At 36.1% G+C, this 27,453-nt stretch overlaps 1 non-coding gene across 1 annotated transcript; it reads right to left on the bottom strand.

The window, feature by feature from the left end:
• Positions 1–3,018: 3,018 nt before the first annotated feature.
• LOC150056379 (U6 spliceosomal RNA) lies at positions 3,019–3,125 on the bottom strand. The gene has a single exon (XR_016537369.1). It is a non-coding gene; the product is annotated as a U6 spliceosomal RNA (small nuclear RNA).
• Between the last annotated feature and the right edge of the window lie 24,328 nt (positions 3,126–27,453).

The following is a 27,453-nucleotide window of genomic DNA, read 5'->3' as shown; positions in this document are numbered from 1 at the left end:
TGGAGAATGTACCACACACACTTAACTGTATTTGCTATACAGTTACTACCACTGTTGCTTAGGGGACAGGTCTGACTAACATACATGACAGAAATGCAGTAGTGGTGACCCTCAGGAGAGTGGAATCATCTCTCAAGACCTCTAATTATACATATCAAAAGAATGGAAAACAATTCTTTCTCTCTGGTTCCTTGAAAGGCTTAAAAAGCCCACAAAGCACATCCTCCACAAACTTACACCAGTAATTACACATCAATGGTACTGATAAACAGTGTTTATAAGTGTGTCAATCAAATTGTCAAATAAAAAAAAAACAAACAAGGCTGTAATGACTTCTGGTCATTTTATCATGGAATCTACCAAAGCAGTCACTCTCCTAGAACTTCAGCCAAAGGTGTCAGAGCCACCAAAATCTACTCCTGGACAAGTGTAAACTGGTTCCCACAGGCCTGTATTTCTGATACTGAAAATAGCATGCAGTTAGTTCTTCAATTACTCACAAGACTTCCACCCCACTCCTTTTAGAGAAAAGTCATCCCTCCCACTATGGCTTGAATGTCCTTCCCAAAGATCTTATATTGGAAACTTAATCCCCATACAATCCTATGGAGAGGTGGGCCTAATGTGGGATAATTAGGTTAAAAGGACTATGGCCTTGTTAATGGACTGAAGGTACCAGGGGAGGAGTTAGATGGTGAGAATGGTTTTGTTATAAAAGCATGTTCCTTCTTCCTGTGTTTCTGCTGAATTTGCTCTCTTAGAATGTAATGTGTCTGCCTGACCATGACAGAAATTAGGCTCTCACCAGATGTGGCACCTTGGTTTCAACTACTAGCCTCCAGAACTCTAAGAATTTCTGTTCTTTCTAAATCATTCAGTCCATGATATCTCATTCTTAACTACACAAAGATCTCCTATGGTCGTATCATGCCCTATATCTCTCTCACAGGAACTTCAAAAAAGTTGTGAGGTCTCACTTAAGAATCAGTACAAGGGGCCGGGAGTTTGGCCTGGTGGTAGAGTGCTTGCCTAGCATGCACGAACACCTGGGTTCGATTCCTCGGTACCACATACATAGAAAAAAAGCCAGAAATGGTGCTGAGGCTCAAGTGGTAGAGGTCTAACCTTGAGAAAGTCCAAGGAGACAGTGCTCAGGCCCTGAGCTCAAGCCCATGACTAGCAAAAAAAAAAAAAAAAAAAAGAATCAGTGCAATCCCTTCCACAATCCCTTCCTCAATGTATGAAATATTCAACCAACCTAAAGGCATTTCAAAGATTTTTGATTGCTTTTCTTTGCTTACTGTAATGAAGGCTTCATTTCTGCCTTCCACTGAGATTGTATGGAAAGAAAATGCTGATTGTCCATGGTGATTTGTGATTCAAGAAAAGAGAAACCTAAGTTATCTTGGATTATATTTTTCGTTTATTTCTTTTTGGCCAGTCCTGGGCTTGAGCTCAGGGCCTGAGCACTGTCCTTGGACTCTCTCAAGGCTAGAGCTCTACCACTTGAGCCTCAGCACCACTTCCAGCTTTTTTCTTTTTTCTTTTTTTTTTGCCAGTCCTGGGCTTGAGCTCAGGGCCTGAGCACTGTCCTTGGACTTTCTCAAGGCTAGAGCTCTACCACTTGAGCCTCAGCACCACTTCCGGCTTTTTTCTATGTATGTGGTACCGAGAAATCGAACCCGGGTCTTCATGCATGCTAGGCAAGCACTTTAACCACTAGGCCAAACTCCCGGCCCCCGGATTATATTTTTCTCATGGAAAAAATACCTATATTCATGCTTTATTTGCATTTCATACTTAATAAATTAAATTGATTTGAAATTGGATAGGGAACGGGGGAAAACAAGATGAGGGATGGGGGTGGGGGGGAAGGAAATGGGGACCAAGACATGTGAAAGGGTATCAATGTATGGGAATTAATGCACCATCTATCTGGCAAATATAATGTAACCCTTCTATTAATTACAATAAAATATATGAAAAAAAGAATAAATGTTTTAACTGGAAAAAAACTAAATTAAATTGAATTAGTAGTCCATTTTAAATGATTGCAGATTGCCTTTCATATCAATATTTGATTTTCCCTAAAAGTGTCCAATATTTAGTAGCACTAGGGTAATGCTCTTGCCTAGTGACTATTAGATGAGATCTCTCTGATTCCTCTTCACAGGACACATTCTCTAGACCAATAGGGTCTCTACTTTGTCTCAACACAAGTTAGGTAATACAAGGTATGTGCCGATATTTAGCACCTTAACTTACATTTGTGCATATTATTTGCCTGATATTTTATGAATTTGCATGTTAGAGCCCTTACTGCCCATGATAGCTGGCTTGGTAGCCTTAGCACAGTTTGTGTGATGCTAGCTCTACAAAAAAAAAATGCCTCCTGGTTTAGGTGTCAAGAGGGGTATGATCTGGGGATTCCTTTGACTGTCTTGCATATCTTTTCCTAAAATATACATGTGAAGAAGTAGGAAAGAAACCATTTATTGTTTCTACCTTAAGTACTTTATAGTGGAGTGCTAGTAGAGTTCATTTCATATTAACATCCTTGTTTTCATATCAATTAACCAAATCTGTGTGAACTAACACTTGAACACACGCTGAAGCTTCATAATTCCTCCATATGAATAACTTGCTCTATGTTTGATGCCAAAAGGTATGTGGCAGAGTTAGTAAGCAAGTGCAGTTTTTGTTTGATTGGGTTTTGAACGAGTTATGGGTCTTGAACTCAGGTCTTGGGTGCTATCCCTGAGCTTTTTTTAAAATTTATTTTTATTTTTTATTGTAATTAATAAAAGGGTTACATGATATTTGCCATATAGAAGGTGCATTAGTTCACATACATTGATACCCTTTCACATGTCTTGGTACCCTTTACCCTCCCCCCCAGCCCCCTCTTGGTTTTCCCCCCTTCCCTATCAATTTTCAAATAATCAAATACAAATAAATTCAATATATCAGATAAAAAAGTGATGTACTGTAACAATATGAGATACCCAAGGGACAGCAAAAAATATGGAACGCTTAACGAATTTGCGTGTCATCCTTGCGCAGGGGCCATGCTAATCTTCTTTGTATCGTTCCAATTTTAGTATATGTGCTGTCGAAGCGAGCACATCCCTAGCTTTTTGATCAAGGCTAGTCCTCTAGCACTTGAGCTACAGCTCCACTTCCTGTTTTTTCATCTGCTTATTTTTCTTGTGGGCTTAAGTTTTTGGTAGCTAATTGGAGATAAGAGTAAGTACAGTAGCAGGGAGAGTGAGAGGGCGGGGAACCATGGTGATCCATTCACCAGCCACGAAGTATGTCAGAGATCGGAACTAGAGGACAATTAAGTTCATGCCACTGAAATAGTGTGATTTATAGAGGTCTTGAAACGTGAGCAGGATTTGAATGTGTGAAAAGAGAAAGAAAGAGATTTTAGTAATGATAGAAACATCTCAGAAAGCATGGAACCAGGGAGTTATGCAAGTATGCTTAGTGGCACTGTGAGAGAGGACACCTCAATTAGCTTAGAACATAGCTTGATTCTCAAGTCAACAAATGTAAACACTTTGTAGCTGAAATTACTGAATTGACTTTGAGAAGTGGTTACAGTGGATCTGAAGGAGGCCTTAGACACCGTCTTTCAATGGTCATCATGCAATTCAGTTGTGATGGTGAATGGACACATACTAAAGAAAACTTATATCAGCTATAGAATGGTTAGCGATGACAAGAAGGTTAAGTCCAGACCACAGATACATCTGACATCACATCACCAAGTTTATAATTCTTTTGTGAGCAATAAAGGCCTACTTTTCCTGAGAGATTAATATTCAAGGTTGGGATAAGAGAAAGAATGTCTTAAGATGATACTCAAGTTTGGATCCTTCAAAGGCTGTGCCTCAAGAAAAGCAGGATGTGTGAGAGACATATCCTGGGAACCGTCCTCCACTCAGTTTGTGACCTTTGCATTTGGTTATCCTTGGCTTTCCTTTGATTACTGCTGATAGATTGCTGAGGCTGAAGTGCGTGCCCAGGTCTGTGTCTTACATCTTCCCACCTTACCAGCTTTCTACCTTACTCTGGGCATATAAGCCTTTCAGGACGTTGCTCCTCATCTGTGAAATGGAAAAGGAAATATTTTCTCTGATCTGTTGAAAACCTAATTACTGTTGGAAATTAGGAAGAGACATGTGTTTCTTTCCATTATGAAGTCCTGAAACCACCTGAAGTGAGTAAAGCTAAGGAATAATGTGTTCTTCAAGGATCTCATGCTACTTTTTATTTTGAACATTTCTATGTTCGACCTGCATTTTTTGTTCTAAGTATGTGCATGTTTAGTTTAGATAAAGCACTCAGAAAAAGAGAAAAAATTGCCAAAATGCATGCCTTGAATTTGCAAAGACTAAGTCAATATATCGTGATTAGGAACCAGGAATCTTTCCAATATTTACATTGGATTTGCTTCCAAATGTTTGGCTTTTTAATGGGCTGCAAATAAATTGGAAGGGAACAGCACCAAGCATAATAAACACAGAGGAAGAACAAAATGGATGGGGCCTCTTTCAAGTGCTAGAGTACCTCTTAAACAAACATGAGGACTTGCTTCAAACACCAGTAATAATAAATAAAATTCATTCACTAGATAATCTCTATATGTTACCCAAAACAGTATTAATTAATATTTTAATAGTGCTAAGGTTTGGAGAAAGAAAAAAATTATCAATAGTCATTTTTAGTTAAAAACTTCATAGTCTTGTTGGAATGTCTCTGAGGTTTTTGTCTTTTGTTGTTATTTTGGTGGGGGGGTTGTTTTGGTTTTGTTTTTGAGAGGAGTAGAAAAACAGCTACATGAAAAGAGGCTTGAGACACTGGGCTGTAACCCAGGCTTCCAAAGAGATAAGAATCGGATGCCTGAAGAATATTTAATACACTACTCTCAGCTGGAAGCCAGAATGAACTGGAACTACATGTAGAGCCAGGACTCAGTAATGTCAGTATGTCTAAGAGCTGGAAATCAAAAAAAAAAAAGGAGAAGAGACAGAGGTATGCATCTTTAATACTTATATTACTGGAATGGTCAGAATGACGGCTAGAGACTGACCGGAGTAAAAATATATACAGTGTATTTCACAAGATGGCTCATGATCATCCAAGCTAGATACCTCATGAACTAATTATTTATTTGAAAAATCCATTCATATTAGTGTTATGAGACACAACAGGTCATTCCCCTGCTTTATCCTCCTTCTTTTTATTTAAATGAATGTGGGGAAAGTAAGGTAGCCTTTCTTTGTTGGCCAACAAAAAAAAATGTTAAAATTCAAGGAAAAGTAGTTGGTTCTTTGTTTACTACAGAAGTGAATTTTCAAGCAATCATCCAGAAAATAAAGTAAGATACAGTTGAAAGTATCTTCCCTTCCTCTCAGGACTTCCTATCCCAAATATTTTGCAGAGAAGTGAAAAATAAATATACAAACATTATCTTGAAGTCACATGGAACATTTGTGTGTTTGTTGAATTTGGCTACTTGTTAATTAAAATTTCTTCTGGTCTTCCCATGAAAGCACTTATAAGAAATAAAGAATTTCAACAAGAAATGTACTTATTACCTTACTTACATAACTGTAAACACTCTGTACATCATCTTTACACTAAAATAACATAATCTTCAAAAAAGAAAAGGAAAAAAACCTGCTATTACAGTACCAGCAATATAACATCTGAAAATAGAAAAAAGAAATAAAAGAATTTCATGTTAGTTTTTAGGGTCATTTGTTTCCTTGTAAAGTGAAGACAAACACTAAACTTTGAAAAATTTCTGTCATAAGGGAAGAGTTATCATTGAGGTAGAAGTTTTAGTATTTGTGCATATGTACTTATTTTTGCCTTTTTGTCTTTATTTTAATCTTGGAGGTAGAAAATAATGTATATTTATTCAAGTTAATAATTATTTAAATTCCTGTTTCACCACTAGAACTTTCCTTCAGTGATTATTCCTATTAGAACAAAGGGTTAAGTAAAACACACACACACACACACACACACACACACACACATACACACTGACTTTCCTGCTGGTTTGGATCTCCTTTTATTTTTGAAATATTGCTATTGTTATTTAAATACTTCCTTTTTTGTCTCTTACCACAAGTTTACATTATATCCTCTTAGGCCTAGTCTCAGAATTCCCTCACCAAATAAGGGTGATCAAGAATAGCAAAAAAAAAAATACAGTAAAATAAAACAAAATAGAATTCTGTGATTTTCTTTCTGTTCGATCCAGTGAATGATTTGATATTTTACAAGTGTATTAGGTAAGCAGATAGTGAATATGTAGATCTGCATTTTAAAAGTTCAATTTAATAAAAATCATTTGAAATGTCATTTCTGAAAGAATTTATGGCTCCTTGATAGGTAGGAGTAGACATTGAGCAACAGGGAAATGCAAAGGGATTGCAAAATGGAAGATGAGGTAACAAGGTTTGTGAGAACAAATACTGTAGTTAAACTCCGCAACTCACATGTAACTTGAACTCTGTATAGGCTGGACCTAGGAAGAGAAACTTCTTGTAGACAATCTCGGTAAGTACTCTAACACCAAAGAATTATACTATTTTTCTCATTGCCAGATTTAGTGTGTTTGCATAGATACTTATGCTGTACAATCAACTTGGGCAAAAAACCCCCCAAAAATATTTTTATGACAAAGAACTGAAACTATTCCTGAGACAAAAGAATCTCTCATTACAGCTGATATTCAAAATAATTACCAAAATAATCAGAGTATATCCTGATCTTGGAGCAATCATCACATCTGAAGGAGATCACTCTTTCAAGTGAGGACAGCAACCCTGGGCTGAAACTTAGGACAATCAGAAATGAGATAATGAATAGTCAGCTCATACCTATAACTAGACTCTTAAAGTATGCACAACTTTTTCCTTCATCTCTATTGCTTCCTCTATTAAACCTAAACCTTGAAGACAAACCCAAATGCCATCTTCCAGTAGCATCATTCCACGTAACAATACTTTTCTCCTGCAGATGTCTTTCCTAGTAAGTTTACCTATCATTTTCACTATGTTTCCAGCCTTTCCTCAATCCTTCTTTTGGGGGACACAAAGACTGGAGTAATAGATTGTTCCACAGATTTGATACTTAAGATAACTCTACTAGAGAATGCTACTCTTCTTGTAAAGCTCTATTCTTATTGAGTTCTAATTGCACCCTAAATAAAAGCAATTTAAGACAATGATAAAATGAAATAAACAGTAATAACATACTAAATAATAATGATAAAATAAAACTAACTGGAGACATTGCTTTCTCATAAATTTCTGAACCTGAAATAAGTACCATCAAAGATCCAGAAGACACAACTTAATGCTATTTTCCATTTTCTGCTCTTTTAGTGTCAGCTAAATTAAAGGTGCATGGGATTAAAATAATGTCCTCAAATCAGATACCAGAAAGTTTTGCACTGAATGATTTGAAAACCACATTACACATGAGATATACCCTCATTCAGAAGACTAATACAACACAGAGAACTAGCAAGAATGTATTTGGAAATATATATATATATACATATATATGTATATATGTGTGTGTGTGTGTGTTACCTGTAATTTTAAAAGTTTGAACTTCTAAAGGGCATTATTGAGCTATCTTAAAAACATAATACAAAATGACTAAAACAGCAAGCCCCTCACCTGCTAACTGATTAATGATACTAGTAATAGTACAGAGTTTATTTTCCTCTTGATGTGACATTTGATAACTTTAAATCATTTGTCAGATATTTTCAGTGATGGGGAAGGGAAGAAGGAAAGCATACAAATTCACCAAATCTTAATTGGAACAGGTATCAAGTACCCAGAAATCTCCAGAAGGGGCTTTTCCCCAAATACTAGTTGTCAATTTTGTGTTCCCTGCCCTTGTGTCTCTCTACACAGATCCCTCTCTCTTGCCCAGAAAAGAGTTATGGCAAAAATACTCTGGAATTTTCAGAAAGAAGAATATTTGAGATTTGATTACAAAGAACAGATGCTATTAAATATCATGTTACATTTCTGCAAAACAGCATGGTATATATCTATTTAAGCACAACTTAGCACACATATAAATAATAAATACATTTCAGTTTTAGGGAAACCATGAGACTCATATAATTGCTCTATATGAAATAATGTGGAACTCATTTCTAGGAGGTAGTGGTGCTATGTCTCAAGGACTAGGATGTAGCTTGAGCTGAAGAGCTCAAGGACAGCACCCAGGCCTAGAGTTCAAGTCCCACGACCAACAAAACAAATCATTTCCAGGAAGTATTGTATGCCTTTGTTTTGCAATGTCATTATAAGTCTTTGAGTTTAAAATAAAAGCAATTTCCTCACCAAAGTGAATGTATGGAAAATACAATGAGATAACCTTGACTTTATTCTTTGAAAGGAAACAGTGAGTCTCATGTCTTCTCCATTCTTTAATAGCAGAAGGGCATCAATGTTTGTGTCACCTGCTTTTCTGTAGCATCCTGCTGATGACATCAGTGTCCTGTGTACAATGCTAGGGATAATGAGGGATATAAAACTAGGAAGGAACCGTGCAGCCCTTCCATAGGCATTGTACTTGCATTGACACAGGGGAATTAGTCAGGATGACTCACTGGGCTTCCTGCCCTTTCCACTTGCTAGATTGTCCACATTCATCACCATTACTTGAATGGGTTCCACTGCCTACTTGTGTGACCTCATGCATTTCACATTTTATTTATTTAGCCAAATATTAACTTGGAAAGTTTTTACTCAGACTTCACGTGTTTAGGACCATGTAGGTAAAAATTCCTTTTTTAACTCTTTAATATTACAGCTAAAGTTACTGTTGATTGAAAACTGTGAAATTATTTGAAGTCTAAAGGTAATTGTGGATGAATGAAGAAGATATTCAGAGTCTAAAATCAACCTATTCTCAGATGAACCAAAGCCTAAGAAGTGGGACCCCTGAAATTAATATAACTAATTCCCCAGTTTATTCTATCTTGAATTAACCTTCCCACTTCCAGCCCATCTCTGCATGGGATTACAATGCCAGTTTATACAATCTAACAGAATTTATTTCCAACACAGTCTCTATAGGAGGAAACTACAGACCAAAAGAGTGGATTGCCTTATTTCTAGTTACACTCAGATCTGAAACCTTGTCCAGCTTGATGACAGAATTCCAAAAGGAGTTCAGTGAACTCATTGTAGCATCAGCCTGGAGGAGGGGGAGGTGTGGCAGAGCTGTTCCATTAGCAAATGGGAAAAAGCTTTCTGAAGCTGAGAAAGAGCATTTCTACAGCCAATTAGACAAATCACCCTTAAGGGGAAACATATTTCTCGATTAAAGTCTTCCAGCATGCAATATTTCACAATTAGTTCAAAGAACACAGTCACAGATGTGGGCCAAACTACTCTACATCCTTTAGAGTCCTTATATCAGTGGTTTGAATCTCTTTGATTTCATGAATGAGTATGATGTTATGTTTGAGTGCATTTTTCCTTTAAAAAATGAAGACAAATAACTTAAGAAATTTAAACACAAATACTCCTGCTTAAAAAAAAACAGAGAGCATGGAAGGTATTAAGCATCATTGAAATGGGTAAATTAATAAGTATAAGTGTAAATTGTCAGTGTTCCAATTATGACACCTTTGACCCAACTCTCACCCCCAAAATAAAACAAAAAAATAAAAGCCACTCTTCCTTCTACGAAGAGGTTAATCATATTCTGCAAATTAATACTTTATTAAACCTGAACTTCAGATAGACAGAAATAATCTTCTTGGATAAGTATGTCCCAAATAATTTGAGAGATCTTCAATGTATTCCTGGTTTGCCTAAAACACAAATTTAACTCTCTGTTTTTCATTTAGCTACACAAGGTATGAGAGAATTAGATCTTATATCTTAAAATGCATTAAATGTTTATACAAAATGAAAGCATACTTATCTATTTTCCTTCTTAAATGCCACTTATCATGCATTTCCATTTATGAAAATTGCTAACTATACAAGACAGATTCCTGGAAAACCTGCCACCCACAGGTAAAAATTCCATCTAATATGTTTGCAAGTTATTGTCTTGAGACACACTGTGACAGAAAATACTTCAGAAGGAAAATTTACAGTAATGATAGCAAGAGTATTCTGAATTGAGAATTCTCTGTAACCAAGTATGCAGCTGCTATGATTTGCTTTTACATTGGTTAAAAACCCATTGACAAGATCCGCATCAGTCTTTGGCTACTTTGTTGGAAATGCAACATCAGAGTACTACAGAATATGCTGCAAATTAATCCTTCTATCACTGACTTTTAGGTACTCAGAATGTTAGAGTTGTCTCATAAAATCACTTGATCCCCTTCACAGCAGAAGCATGAAGAAGTTTGAGGTCAGGGCTCCTACATGATTTGTCCAAAGAATCATAGAAGGAGCCGGTACCTAAATCAGGGTTGTAGACTAGGATTAGATGTCTGCACTACCTCTCCCTCACAGTCAGATAGCAAGATTGGGATGGACTATTTGTAGCTGTGATTGAATTATCAGCCATCTACTTAATGTTTCCATTTTTTTCCTCTTCAAGTTGATTGCAATTGACTCAAACAAGCAGGATTGTAGAGGGGAACAGATGATGGGCTCTGGACTCAAACAGACTTGCCAACTTTTGGCTTGACCTCTCATTAGTAATGTTAATTGGTGATTGGGGAACTTCTAATACTCTTTGGAATTCCTTTCCTCATTTTTGGACTAGGGCTAATTATGGTACCTACCTCAAAAAGACAGTTATATGAATATGACATGGAATACACACTCGACGTTATCAACACTAGTATCATAGTAGGAGCCTAGTGAACTTTAGCCAATACACAAAATCAGGAAAATAAAGTTAGTTCCTGTTTGTACTGCCTTCATATTTCAACCAGAACACACTCAATCATCTCTACTTGGAAGGAAATATTTTAAGTGTTTCCTACAAGATAAACATATGATATGTTATGAAATAAACAGATGATTTTAGTCAATTATCCAACAAAACCAGCCAAACAACTCCTTTCTCATTATTCAGAACTCAATATTCAAATTTGTTTGACATTGTCTACCCAGTGGTAAGGGAAGTGAGACCACATTATGTTTGAGGGTTTTCTTTTTTCTCCCCTACCCTTCTAAAATATTTCAGTGTGGCTGTGTTGACTACTTTATTTGGGCTGTTTGAACAACTGTATCCAATTATATTGCTGACTCATTTAACTATGATTGACTATAGCAGAAGCAAAATTACAAAGCCAGCAGGATTTCTGTTTGGCAGCATCTCACTGCTCATTCTCCAATCCTGTTCCACACCCCTAGCATTCAGTCCCTTTTGTAACTCTTTGATTTTTGAAACCTAATCCCTATCACTCCTATACATTGTAATAGACCCCTCATGCCACAATGACCTTTGCTATATTACCTCCCTACATGTCCATTAAATTTCTCATTTTCTATGTCAACTAATTGATTTAACCATGTTAAAGGAAGAAAACTGGACTGATTCAATACAAAGTGTTCTGGACTGATGGCTTTGTTCATTCAGTCAGTGTTTTCATTCCTTATCAAAAGAAGATTTCAATTCAACATAGAGGAAATTATCTTAAGTCAGCTTTACTTTGAAGTAGAAATGTCTAAGCCATGTGACTCAAGATGTATAATCCAAATGTCCCCATGTCCTCTAGGCTTCAGGCATCACTCATCTCTTCAATACCAACTGACATGGAATGTGCATTGTCCTGCCCTGCTGTGGCAGGTCAATTCTCTCCCCTTGTATGTATGCGACTCCTAAAGAATGCTAATGTGTGGGAGAAAGCCATCCTGTTGTGATTTGTCTGTTCCTGTTCTGGCCTTTAGCTCCGATGTCTGTGCTCAACATATCTATCTCTCAACATCATAACCCAAATCTTCCTTTCTATTCAACAAATATACTCCCCAAAGTCAAAGAAATTAAAAATTCTAAATCACTATTCACATAGAATACATAATCTTTCTCCAATTATTTTCTGAACGGTCTCTTATCATTCTCCTACCATCTAATTCCTGAACCTATGGTACATTATGATCTAGAATTCAGATCCCTAGTATTTCTATATGAATGAGCAATACACTATGCAAATGATTGGATAAATCTTGCTGTAGATGGTAGCAAGATTTACTTGGAAGTGATGGGCCATGAGATCAATGAACACATGTGTCAACCAAAGGAGAAGCTAATTTTCCTAATGCATCTCCAGGGATATTCTAGGAGTAAATGTTGATTTCAAATTGATGCATGCTCTAGAAAACAGAAAGTTCCAGGTTCCAATTCTGAAATGAGTAAAAATGAATCTTTTCTCATGTTAAACCTCTCAGGTAAGCTATCCAGTCACCCTCCATCTCCTCCCTGTTTTTCCTCATGCATTATATCCTGATACACAAGTACACATTTGTTATCTCATTCACTCACTCATCTTAAATTTGTCTCAAAATACTCATTGCAGTCCCAGTGCCGTCTGTTAGTATACAAACTGAAATAAACATCTTTAGTCCTTTTCTAAGGGCTTTAGTAATCAAAGGTTAAACACTGCACAATAAAAAGAAAATGTTGACTACAGAAATTGGTCAATACTGTAAAGAAAATAACAAGATTTTTTCACATATAGGGAAAGTATACTTTACCTAGGGGACAGTAAAGTGCTTTGTGGACAGATGATGCTGCAAGCAAGGAAGAAGAATAAGAAGGTAGCAGCCAGGGGAAGACCACGCATACACTTCAGTTTAAGTGTGAGGTGGAGATGATGTGGGAGTGGGAAGAAAGAAGAAAAACATTTGTGTCAAAGAAGCAACACTAATGCGTGGGAAAGGCCCCAGAAGTATTTTACAGGAACTGTAAGATACAACAACAAGGGTGTGGGTGGGGGGAAGGAAATGGGGACCAAGACATGAGAAAGGGTATCAATGTTTGTGAAGTAGTACACCCCCTATCTGGTGAAAGTAATGTAACCCTTGTATTAATTACAATAAAATATATGGAAAAAAGAAACAACTCAAACAAACCAACAAAGAAACAGAACACTTAGAATGAAGAAGAGGAAGATGAGATTAGAGCAGTGTAAGCATCACTGCTTAATGACATTCATGATAAACCTCAATAGTGACTGTCCATTGAATGCTATGTGAAAAGGAAAGATGGGGGAGATAAAAAAGGTTTTGGTTTTCCAAAAATCATTCTGAAGAGATAATGAATTAGCAAAGCCAAATGGGGGGACAGTTCCAGGGGTCATCCAGAAGATAGATGAGCATGGTGAAAGAAATGGTGATGAAAGAAAGTGAAAGCCCTCAAGGTAGATTATAATGAAAAGCAAGCTTAGAAAAGAAGTGAGTGATTTCCATAAGATCACAAAGGAACCTCATAGCATCATGAAAAGAGTCGAAGTGGGGATTTCAGGGTGTATTCCTAAGTAAAAACTTGATGAAACATAAGCTTCAGCTACAAGAAGACATTGATGACCTTGGTTCTCTATAAAACATTCTGGCTTAGAGGTATTATGATATCAGTACCCCTTTCTAGTTAGAAAAGACTAGAATAAATTGGGTGCTGGTGGCTCATGCCTGTCATCCTACCTAATCTGGAGGTTGAGATCAGAGAATAGATTATGGTTCAGAGCTAACCCAGGTATGAAAGTCTGTGAGACTCTTGCCTTCAGTTAACTTCCAAAGAGCTGGAAGCATTTCTTTGTTTTTTTTTTTCCTTTTTTTTTTTGCCAGTCTTGGGCTTAAGCTCAGGGCCCGAGGACTGTCCTTGGATTTTTCTCAAGGCTAGAGCTCTACCACTTGAGCCTCAGCACCACGTCTGGCTTTTTCTAAGTATGTGGTACCAAGGAATCGAACCTGGGTCTTTGTGCATGCTAGACAAGCACTCTACCACTAGGCCAAATTCCCGGTCCAGCTGGAAGCATTTCTATAGCAAATTTATAGGAAATTTTTCCTAAGTCTTTAGGAAAAATCATATGATGAGAAGTAAGCCAGACTCAAAGAAATATAAATTCCATGGTTTCCTTCGTTTTATAATGTCTAGGATACTTCTAGCAGAGAATCACAATAGCTCAATAGCTACATACATATGGCCATACAAAAACTGAAGATATGAAAACAAGAGGGGTCTTGATTGGGAAGAGTCGGGGGAGAGAAAGGGAGAAAAAAACATGGGATGGGGTATCAATGTTTAAGGAGTAATGTACCCACTATCTGACGAGTTTAACTGTAACCTCTCTATACATCACCCCGACAAAAGAAGGATTTCTTTTTTGTTTTGTTTTATGTACTGTGTCAAGTTATTTATTTTTTTCTTTTTCTTTTTACTTTGGTTTATCCTCTGCTGTCACTCTTTTTAAATTTGATATGTGTCTTGTGTATATGTTTGACTGAGTTGGGGAAAGGAAAAGGCATATAAAATGGTGAGACAAAGAACAAAGGATTAATATGTTGGAGATGAACTTTACAACTTGATAGGGAGGGTGGTGGGGAGAGTGGAAAGTGGGAGCAAAGGAGGGAGGGATTAACACTATTCAACAATAAATAAGAAATGTACTCATTACCTTACATATGTAACTATACATCACCTTTACAATAAAATAAAATTAAAAATAAAAGCTCAGGGACAGCACATAGGCCATAGGCCCTGAGTTCAATCAATCTCCAGGACAGGCACAGACACACACACACACACACACACACACACACACACACACACACACACCACGCCTGCATGCATGCACACATGCACACAAATAAAGACAAAAAGAAAGAAAGGAATGAGTGAACTACAGACAAATAAGAAGAGGAGGAGAGGCAAAGAATGAAGAAATGAATTTTGGTGTGTTAGCACCAAGGTCCCCAAGAGTGAGTGGACATGTCATATGCACAGCTGTGTTTGTGCTTCGGCAAGACAAAGGAGAGTTCGGGGGATTTATATTATGGGCTCTTTTCATTTTTAGAATTTTACTGCTAACTTCTGAGAGAAATCGGATAGGAAATAATAAACATACCTTCTGAAAAAACAAATTGTAGGAAGTTAAGTAGGTTTATAAAATTTAAAGAAGGTTTTACACAGATTGACCCTGGTTTCTATTGAAATTCCAAAGGACTGATGGGAACCAGAAATCCTGTTGAGGGTTTTGACTATATATAACATATTCTTAAGTTCTGGCAGCAGAGAAAATATCCGTAAGTATTATTTTTTTAATAGTGATTACCTTAAATTTCATTACTCTTCTAATCTTGTACAGGACCACAACACAATTACTAATGCTTGTGATTTTGAAGTGATTAGATAAAAGGCAGAATAAATATCATGGTGCTTGTACTTTCCAGACTTTTGTAAAAAATAATCAGGAACATTTGATTCAATCATTTTAAGGCCCAAAAGACATAATAAATTATAATCTTGACTTTGTCGATTTACTATGTACTAGTTATCATCAATGGCCACAAATATATGCACATATCAAAATACATATTTTCAAGAATGGAGATGGAGTTGTAATATGGAGAATTGTAGCTAGATAGATAAACATGATAAGAAAATCATACTCTTATTAATTATATGAATGAATCAGATAATAATTTTCAGTAGAATTAACTAAATTGTCACTGCTTTGTTTTTATATCATTCTATATCTGTTTCTTTCAAGATGAGTAAATGTCAGATGATTAAATAAAAATGAAAGTAGAAATACGCTTTTGTGTTATAGGCACTGCCATGAATACATAATGTACAAACACACACAGATACACACAGCACATAAACACACATTTTTTTTACGGTTGACATTAAATGCAATCATTGTAGTTTGATATTTAATATAAAGACAGTTCTGAGCTACAAATCCTGCTAGGAATCTGTGCCACAGGAAAAAAAAATATGTTCACAAAACAGATCTGCCACCCACTAAACAGTGCACACATCTAGTCTTATAATTATTTCAGAATGGGTTGTCAGCTAACTGCATGGAGAGTCAAACACAACATTAAAGCTGCCTCCAACTTAATCATGGTGAAAGCTACACAGTCATTTCTGCAGGGCTGGAAGAATAATTTTCTGGCCCATCACCATCCAGTTTATACCAAGTCACTAGAGATACAAAAACGTTTTTGAGACTCCTCCATCCCAATAAATTATACAAATTATCTGTCAAAGGCGAGTTTGATTTACTAGGCATTAGTGCTAGGCAAGGTACCCAGGGGAGCAAACCAAAACCTCTGATAGAAAATGCAGAAAGACTGGAGGGCACAAATTCCATAGGAAAAGATACAACGACCCTATGATACCATTCAGCACATATGGCAGTCATTTCTTTGTGCACACACATTATATGAACACTTTTAAAAGCCAGTGCAGATTGCTTTAGAGAAGGAAAGAAAAATGCACAAATCAGTGCTTGCAATGGAAGAAAACATGAAGAGTTAAAAAGAGGCAGTCAATAGTTATGTGCAAATGATCATAGAAAATATTATATGAAATGAACTTCAAGTAAAGGAAACAAGAGACATTTTTAGTTGTCATTGTACCTGCTTTTGTTTTATTTTCCTTTTGATTAGTTTGTTAATTTGTTTGTATTTGGGAGGGTAAGGTTCGATACATAATAGGTGGAACAAGGTGGGCTGGGAGTTTGGCTTAGCGGTAGAGCTCTAGCCTTGAGAAAAGTCCAAGGACAGTGCTCAGGCCCTGAACTCAAGCCCAGGACCGGTAAAAAAAAAGGTGGTACAAGGGTGAACAAATATAACAGTACTTACAAGATACTATGTAGAAAATGAACTGTATATTTTATTGGTGGGGATGCAAGAAACCAGTAGAGAGGGAGATCAGGGAAAACATGGTTCCAAGAGAATTATACTCATTACTCATTACCTGATTCATGTTACTGTAACCCTTCTGTATATCAACTCTACAATAATAATTTTTAAAAATTAATACTAAAAAGAGGCAGTAATCATCTACTGGAAATGTAAAAAGGTTAGATTTAATAAAAGTAGAAAAAAATAATCCAGATTTAGCATATTCATAGGAAAAAGATGAACAGATTAACCTCATAGCCCATGCAGAATAGGAAGAAATGAGCAAGTAGACCTGAAGTGAGAATGCTAGGGTGAGGCCCAGCGATTATCTGACTAGGCAGCCCTTGGAGAATTCTGACTACCCTCTTTGCTTTTATTCTTTGATCTGTTAAATAGGAATTGCGATAGGACTTTCCTCATGAGGTCATGCTATCATAAGGCTTAAATTAATTCATTATTTTAAAGCAATCAAAGTAATGCTTGCTAAATAGATGCTCTCAATAATGTTAAATATTGTAATCTGGAGACACCAAAAGTCATCACCTTATTTTCCCTTTAATTATTATTCTCCAAGTCTTATTTTGTGTTTTACAAGAAAGCAAGAAGATGTGATTTATGTATGCCCATATCCATTTTCTAAAGAAAAGTAACATTGTCCTTGTCCTCTGCAAAACTTTCTGCTCTCTGATCATTGAACTTGAAGGAAATCTCTGGCAATGTCTTTGCTCTGTCAATCAGAAATTAGCATTCATAGGTATTAAATATTTATTAGTATTAACTATTTAATATTAACTATTTAGTAATAAGCACTTTTGCAAATGGAGTGCTATGCTACGTATAGACATATATAAAGTGCATTAAAACCATGTATTTGTGCCTACAATAAATTGTGTGGCAAAGTGTGATTCTTAGGCAGAGCAAGCAGGTAGGAAATAGGGAAATTGTCAGGCTGAATAATCTACATTTCACATTCTAAGACTTCTTTAACCCTTCACAGATGGAACAACAAAACCGAAGCCTAAACCAAGATTTTCCAGATTTTATTCCAATTTTCAAGCCGTATTACATACAGCTTTCATAAATTGAAAAATATGTTCTTTTAAAAACTTCCTTTAGGGGTTCCCCATACAGAGCGAGGAAATTAGATGCATTGGGATCTATTATGTCATTGTATGGATGGCTATTTGCTGTTTATGCAAGATTGTCCCCCATAAAACAATTATCTAACTGTAAATGACTCCTTTAATGATCTCCCCTCTGTTTCCCTTGAAAATTGAGAGAGAGGAAGAAGGCAACGAAAAATGTATTTCTAACAAAACTAAGATGAGTGAGGGAAGGGGTAGTTTGGGGAGGTATGGATGAGAATGTTGAAATGATGACATTGCTTAAAATGTATTCACAAACTGCTTTGTTAAATGATAATTCCTTTGTGCAACTATTTAAAGATAATAAAAATGTTTTAAAGGTTATGTCAAAAATAGTGAAACAAATAACACTGACTTAGCAATTAAAGCTAATTTGAATAAAGAATCAAGTTTTGTAATAGTACTTTTTTAGTTCTAGAAAATTCAGCTATATGGAGCAGAAACATTTATAGGTTATGATAAAATTGTAAACGTTTTTGCTATCTCAATCTGTAATTAACATTCCATATTACAAGAATATCAAAACACCTCTGGGTGCAATCACATATCCATTTTAGACAGATATATCAAAATTGAAACAACATATTGAACAATTCTGCAAAAGAGAGAATTACTAATCTTAAGTCAACTAAGAAGTATATGAATATTCTCATTAAAAGAAACTATTCCTGAATTATTATATTACATATACTTACTACTTGCTATAGTTTGTTTCTGAAATGAAAGGCTTGTGTGTTGACGGCATGCTCTCCAGCCTATAATATTAATAGAAATTGGTGACATGTTTGAGAAGTGAACTCCAGAAGAAGAAGGGTATTTGGAACATGTACTTAAAGTGGATATAGAGCTGCTACTTCTTTTTCCTCCCCTTCCTCCTCCTCCTGCTCCACTTCCTTCTTCCTCTTCCTCTTCCTTCTCCTTTTTTGCCTCTTTCTCTTTCTTCTCCCCCTCCATTTCTCATCTCCTGCTCTCTCTTCCTCTCCCATTACTCTCCTCTGCTCTTCTGTCTGTCCTCCCATCTCTCTTTCCATTCCATTTGTGGAATGGACTTTGGTACAGAAACACAACCATTAGCACCAATTTTCTGTTGTTTGCTGTTTAATGTCATACCCTAGTCACATGTTTGACATGTTTCAGGCATTGTAGGAGGAGTGGTATTGCAGAAAAGAATAAGGGAGGTAATAGTGTCCATCCACATAAGTTGCTATTTTAGCTCCTGAAATATGACTTAAATTCCATGGAAATACAAGGATCCCTCTATATTCAAGATTATTGAATATAGGCTAAGAAACTGGTAAAATTTTGTTATAAAATTATACAATTATAAAATAGCATTCTTTATTAAAACTTATAATTAATTATCATTAACTAAACAGTTTCCATTACCTTACTCTCCTCAAAATATAATAAGTAATACCATAATTATTTATATTTTCATAGACCAAGTATATAAGTCACACATATAGCTTGTAAATGACAAAATGAGGACTTTACTATGAGTCCTTCACATGATATTAGGTTTAATAAACCAATGTTTAATTGTGATGTAAGAGATCATGGCAACATAATAAATTTCTAGGAATTAAATAGCCCCTCTACATTAAAGCTGCTGAGATTTTAAGAAAAAAAAATAAATGTTTAAAATTTCCTCTTGGGACTCTAGCTAAGATGTTATAGAATTTGCATTTGTATGAGAAATTTAGAATCTTAACATGCACACATAGCACCATAATGCTTAACACATGGGAAGGTTGGGTGGCCCAAAGAGAAAGCATTGTTCAAGAGGATAAAAAAGAGAATACAAGATTCCTGATCTCTGTTTCACTTTGGTTTACACCATTCCATGACATTATTGTGAGATAGTTTCTGAATAACCCAAAGAACATCTGATTAGAGTTATTTCCCCAAATCTTTCCATTCAACTTCCATTACATATATGTAGCTGATTCTCTGTCCCCATCTAAGAAAACAAATATGAAAATAATGCCATTCTTTTCAAGTCTTAAAAAGGATCCCTAACACTGGGGTCAGTAAACAAAGGGCAGAGACAGCTGTGGAATAAGCAACAAGTGCTTTGTGGGTCAGTTTTATCTGGGATCTATCTGGAGGTCTGTTCTTCAATATTATCTGCATATTCACATCATGATTGTGCTTAATTTGGAAGCTGTTTTGTGGAGAGGACTTCTATTTTGCCCACTTTGAGTGGTTTTACTAAATCCCTTAATAAAGTCATCTAAAAGTCTGAACAATTTAAATACTAAAAACAAAAGCAAAAACTAACAAAACCAGATCCAACATAAAGATTAAAAAAGGGAAAAAAAAAGCTAAAATCAACCATGACTATCATCTTTCTTTTCCAAGCTATCTAATCAATGGTTCTAATGATGATGTTCTGGATTCTCCAAATAACTTAAAGGAAACTTTTAGAAATGTTGTTAAGGTGATGGAATATCCACAAATTCCTCATCATGGGAATCTATGCAGACGATGTCATATTTGACCTCCAAGAGGAATGATACACCTATGAAATATAGCCACTGGGAACACAGAGGAGGAGAGGGGAGGAGAGGAGAGGGAACGGGAGGAGAGGGGAGGAGAGGGGAACAGAGGAGGTATGGGCGCCACTCAAACTCTTACAAATGTACTGTTAAGAATTTGTGCTTGGCCTTGGAATGAGCACATGAACAAAAGCAGGCTAAGAATGTAAAGACATGCACAGTGACCTTGTTCTTCTCTCCCCAAATTCCAGAGACAAGCAGAGTGATAGACTTTTATGAATTGGCACAAAGGCAATGGCCTAGATGAGTTAGATGAGTTTCTGATTGGTTCTGGCCCTGTCTGTCTAGCTAATGCAGAGGGAAGCAGACCCTGTCACTGGCACTTACTGACTGGTAAGTCATGAACCTAGCCAGTCACAACTCCCATATCCCACTTAGCATTGAAGCTGAGGCTCTGAGGGTTCCAGGAAACCCCCAAATCCACACAACTAATAGATGAGTCTGCATTCAAATGTTTCTCTGTGTATCCATGCACCTTGTGTTCCCTCATGCTACTTTACACAGCCACTACCCTAGCGGCCACTCCCTTTGTCCCTCGCCCTGCTCAAAAACTGGCAGTGGGGCCTCTTAGAAGCTGTGAGGAGTGTTAATATCCAAAATATCCATCCAACAATTCAGTTGTGGAAAGAATTCCAGACTAGGTAGGACCTTGATTTGGGTAGACATGAGGCATTCAGAAGATTTAAATAAACAAGATTCCTAAAATTATGGCATTTTATGGTTTCCAGTTATAATTTAATAGCCAGATAGATCATAAAAACAAACCAGTTACTATGATCACAGGAAAAATATTTTTATTTTAACTGAATAAGGAGCACATGTGGTGAGTGGATGACTGTGAGGCTTCGTGGCTTCCTGGGTCACAGCGATTCTTGTGACTCACAGGCGTCCTGTCACAAAGTCCTTGGTGTCTAATGGATAAATTACTTTGGCTGATTGAGTTAATAGTCCACTGTTATGGGGTAGGTCAATACTTCGGCTTCCTGAGGCGAGGGCATTTTTGGCAACCTATGCATTTTCACCCATCACCTTTACTCAAATGCCTGGAATTCGCTTGAATATAGCATATTGAAATATGTTTGGGGAAAGTGCGGAGAAAGCTGAACTGATGATCCTCCAAAATCTGCTTGTCACCTGCTGCGAGTTTCTGAATCATCTCATGCAGAATAAAGTACTGCCAGCAGGGTCTCAGATAAAGTGTCAAAAGTGTCTGATTTAATTGTTAGCATGAGGATTTAAGATACTGTTTTTCCCTGGTGCTAACACCTCTCATTGATTCTGGAGCATTTCCATCCGTTGTTTAACAGGAATAGTCTTAGTATTTATAGCCCCATCACTCTAGAAGGGAAGCATTTGCAATTTGCACTTTCAATTTTGACTCTTAGACTATTTTTTTTAAATTTAAACACCCTTCAAATGGGTGTCAGACTGCAATTCAATAGATGTCTTACAAGCAGTTGCATGTAGCAACTCCATCCCCATAGGCTAACATTTCAGAAGGAACCCATGATCTTATGCCAATAGAAATAGAAATTGATGAACCTGTCTCAGCCTTAGCCCCCTCCCCAGTGTGTTCACAGGGACCCACCTGCATGTGGGCTTTATGCAAAGTAGCTTATATGGATATGTGTTTATATCCCATTCCAGATGCTTTTCTTACACTGGGATGTTCGTGTTCTACCAGAAAGTCATGGGCTCCTTTTATTTCTTTTTAACATGAAAGGATCTTTGTAAATTCTTTGGCCTGGTTGTCTGATATATTGTATATATGTGTATTTGGTTATTTGAAGTCGGATAGGGAAGGGAGGAAAAAAAGATGAGGGGCGGGGGTGGGGAGAGGGAAATGGGGACCAAGACAAGAGAAAGGGTATCAATCAATGTATGTGAAGTTATACACCTTCTATCTGGTGAATATAATGTATCCTGTCTATTAATTACAATAAAAAATATATGAAAAGAAAACTTGGCAGAAGTAGTACTGTTAACAACACTTGCAAAACTGTTATGAAAGGCCATTTCTTGTCTGTCTTTCTGCTTACATGTCTGTCTGTCTCTGTGTCCCTCTTTTACTGTGCCCTTAGCACTCAGGAAACAAGCTAAAAAAGAAACACAGTCCCAAACAAATACTATGGATAGATGTTTTCACCAAAAGTCCAAGATAAATACTACTCAACATCAGACACCATTTTTATGAGGGACTCTGAGATAGAACTATCCAGATACACCATATTCTAACCTATGGAAAATCCAGGAAATAATAAATGATTACTTAATTTGTCATTAGATTTGGAAGAAATTTGTTATGGTACAATAAGTAATTAAACCCATTTCATGTTTTCCTTGACTTATAAATCAGTCAATTTGAAATATGGAAAAAATATAAGATGGGGATATCATTGTGTGAGAGGTAATTCACCTACTACCTAACAAATGTAACTGTAATCCCTCTATACAATATCCCAACAATTAAAAAGAAAAAGAAATCAGTCAATTCACATACCTTTTTACTATTTGGCATTATAAAATACAAGCAACTAATTTTGCTTTATCATCAAAGACTTGTTTAGAATAGTAGTTAGTATTTACTGAGGACTTGTTTTACTAGATATTTCTCTACGTGCTTTACATATGCTAGCATATACATCCTGTAAAGAAACTGGTTAGGCAGAACCATATTAACTAGCAGGCTATACTCAATGTACAATTCATCATCAAGTATACCTAGATCAAGGGAAAACATTTTGTCTTAGGAAAACATTTTGTCCTAGATATAAATATTTTTCAAACTATCCTTGATCCAAACCACCCCAATAAAATGATGCCATATGCCCAATAGAATCATAGGGAAAGGATATAGAGAGATAATTTATAAAAAAGCAATATAAATAGTGATTTGTGGTACTCAGTCTCATTCATTACTGGAAACATAAATCAAACATTAACAAGATACATTATTTCACTTTTCAGAAATTGGAAACATTTAAATAGAATTATAATGACTTTGAGTCCTAGTCCAGTATCACCAGCTTACCCAGTAGCTCATACTTGTAATCCTAGGTTGAGATCTGAAGATTGCAGTACAGGGCTTGCCTGGCCAGATAACTTTAAGATGATCTTGACTCTAGCTCGAGTGGAAATACATGACTGTAACGTAATCTCCACTTCTTAAGGGGTAGAGGCAGGAAGACCTGGATTCAGTGCCAGTAAGGGATAAAGTATCAAAAAAAGTTAGAATTAATATTTTACTCTTGAAGATCTGAGAAATATGACAGTTAATGATGTACATAATTGGATTATTGGAAGATTTGTCAATATTCATCAAAATACAAAATAAAATGCTTCTTTAATTTTACTGCATGTACACACACTAAAATAAAAAGTTTATTCCCTTTTTTGATATACACGTATGGTGTGTGTGTGATTGTATCTCCACAGATGGTACTGTTACAGATTATTCAAAATGATAAGCATTAAATTAATCTACAAGTATTTTAAAGATTAGAGGATGGTACCCTAATTTATCCCCTGTTGTCACTGTATTTGATTTTGATTTTAGTAACCTGAGTCTTGTATATATGTTTATCTGAACTGAGGAGGGGAGGGAAACAACAGAATGGTGAGCTAAAAGACAAAGGGCAAATCAATGCAACATCGATACCCAAAAGACAAAATGTTGGAAAATGACTTTACAACTTAGGGAAGGGGAATTGGGTGGGAGGGAAAGTGGAATAAAAATGACAGAAGGTATAAAAATGTTTGACAAGAAATGTAGTTATAATCTTGCATATATAACTGTAATCCCTGTGTACATCACCTTGAGAATAATATTAAATTTTTTAAAAATCAGAAAATTCATTTAAAATGAGTTGGATCTATATAACCCTATCTAGAAATATCTCACAATATAAATGAAGACAATATTGAATAGTATATGCAATATGGTTCTTTTGCTATAATAAAGTTAGTAAAGTTCAGGAGAGAGAAGGTTCCGAATCTAAGTGATTCCATCATCTTGGATAATGGAGATATATATATATATATATATACATATATGTGTGTATAGGCATGTGATTTATCTATATAAATTCAAAATATAGCCAGGTGCAGTGGCTCTGGCCTATAATCCTAACTACTCAGGAGGCTGAGATCTTAGAATCACGGTTCAAAGCCAGCCGGGAAACTAAAGATTGTGAGACTCTTTATTTCCAATTAACCATAAGAAAAACGGAACTGGTGCTGTGTCTCAAGGCGTTTGGTGGTAGCCTTGAGCTGAAGCACTCAGGGACAGTGCTCAGGCCTATAGTCCAAGCTCCATGACACACACACACACACACACACACACACACACACACACACACACACGCACGCACGCACGCACACATACACGCGCGTACACACACATCTCACAATTTATATTGATTTGTGTGTGTGTGTATGTGTGTGTGAAAGCTGAGGAAGATTCTGAGGGGAAGAGAAAATAGATTCATTGCTCACACTGTGTTTTTCATTTTTACCTTTTTATATTTGCTATTTGAGCAAGGGATTTGTAGTCTAAATTAATTTTTCTGAATTTTTTCACTCATAAATAATTAAGGGAGATGAGAGAGAGATGGATAAGGTAAATTTCATCAGAATATATTGTATGCATGTATGGAAATGTCACAATAAAGTCTATTTGTATAACTAACATGTTAATAGAAAAATAGTAACTATTACATTAAAATATGTTTGTCTTCATTATTCCTTTCACTGAATGATAAAAATCCGAGATTAAATCCTGCCAGATTTTTAAAAATTAAGAAAACCTATATTTTAAAATAAAGCATAAATAAACATGAATTACTGATGTTTACTATACATAAATACCTCATCTTAGAGTAACAAGGAGTTTTCAAGTCAATAATATTATGTGATTCTTATTTCATTTTACATTTTGTATTATGTCCACTGCCTTTGAGCACTTAAGAAATACACACACACACACACACATACACACACAAGTAGAGGCAGGAAAAGATTCTGCCCAGAGCCTTCAGAGGGAATATTGTCCTGTTGCTACCCTGATTTCCAACTTCAGGCCCTCAGACGTTTGAAAGAATAAATTCCAGTTTGTTTTAAGCCACCCAGTTTGCAATAATTTGTTATGGCAACCCTAGGAAACCAAATACACAGACCAAGCCTATCAACCCTTCCAGATCACCAACAATATTTAATTAAGACCATATCCCAAAGCTATGTGAAACAAACAAGGCACGGAAATCAGAATCTAGTATTTTTCAACATGAGAAGGGGTATCAATGTTTGTGAAGTAATGCACCTTCTATCTGGAGAACATAACTGTAACCCTTCTATTAATTACAAGAAAAAATTCATAAATCTAGTCCTCAGTAAAAAATGAAGTAGTAAGTGATATCATGTGTGAGAAAAAAAAGTGGCAGGACTGCAAATTGGTAGAACACTTTGGAAAACAGTCCAGCTGTTATCTTGTAAAAGAAGATGTGCACAGTCCTTTGACAGAAAGCAGCTTAGTGAAGGAGAGCAAGTCATACATGTTGACACGGACAGGGACCTTTCTGAAACATCATTGTTCCCAGTATTCAGAAACTGGAAGGAGTCCAAATGTCCATCAACAGGATTATGATATATGCAATGTGTTATATGCTTTCAAGTAGAATATTATTCATTGTTGAATATTCATAAAACAGCTACGTGCAACAAATCAACTTATCCAAGCATAATGTTGAACTCAAGGGAAGACTATATATGTATATTATACATTTATATATAAAATATATAATTGTGCTCCTCCAAAGTAAAGTATATTATTTATCAATAAATACTTGCATAGGAACTATGAAGCAGAATAAGAATGTGATCTATAAAAGTCTAGATAGAGGTTAATGCCCAGAGGAAAGTAAGGATTGGTAGATATGACACTGAATGGGGCATTATTTTAGCTAATCGGAGTAGTAGTTTCATGAATGTTAATATTTTTCTTTACTCTTCATCATTAGGTAATTATTTTTATTAAATATTTTTAATATCTTTAGAGACAAACTTTTGAAAAGGGGGAAAGGATTTTATATAGAATGCCACTGATTCATTCCTATGATCCTAGCTACTCAGGAGGCTCAGATCTGAGGATCACAATTCAAAGCCAGCCATGAGACTTACTTCCAATGAATCAGCAAAAAGTCATTAGTGGAATTATGGCTCAAGAGATAGCACCCAGGCCCTCAGTTCATGCCCCAGGAATAGCACAGAGAAGAAAGAAAGAAGGAAGGAAGGAAAGAAAGAAAGAAAGAAAGAAAGAAAGAAAGAAAGAAAGAAAGAAAGAAAGAAAGAAAGAAAGGAAGGAGAAAAAGAAAAAGAATCTATCCTATTGACCCTGTAGAAATGTGTGTTTTTATATGGTTCTTTTTATTTTATTTATTTATTTGTTTATATTTTGCCAGCTATAGGCTTGAACTCAGGGTCTGGGCCCTATCCCTGAACTTCTTTTTCTCCAGGCTAACATTCTACCACTTGAGACACAGCAGCCCTTCTGGCTTTTTCTGTGTATGTGGTACTGAGGAATCTAACCCAGGGCTTCATGTATGCTAGGCAAGCACTCTACCAATAAGCCACATTCCCAGGTTCTTATGGCTCTTTTACATTGCATTTCTTGTTCTGTTCCTAGCTTGTCAGCTAAAATGCTAAAATCTTACAGATTTTTTACTGAAACCCAGTATTCTTGAATTCAAAAAGAAGCATGACAAAAAAATGCTTAAAAATTCTTTATGATCACTGTTGGGTCAGAGCTATCTGGAGTGATATATTGTTTCAACAGAGCTTCATTGTCAGAAAAATGTTGAGTGAGGTCAGATGGGG

This window comes from Megascapheus bottae, chromosome 12 (genome assembly GCF_031878675.1).
Source record: "Megascapheus bottae isolate mThoBot1 chromosome 12, mThoBot2.hap1, whole genome shotgun sequence".
In the NCBI taxonomy this organism is placed as follows: Eukaryota; Metazoa; Chordata; class Mammalia; order Rodentia; family Geomyidae; genus Megascapheus; species Megascapheus bottae.
This window is presented reverse-complemented; position numbering and strand designations above follow the sequence as displayed.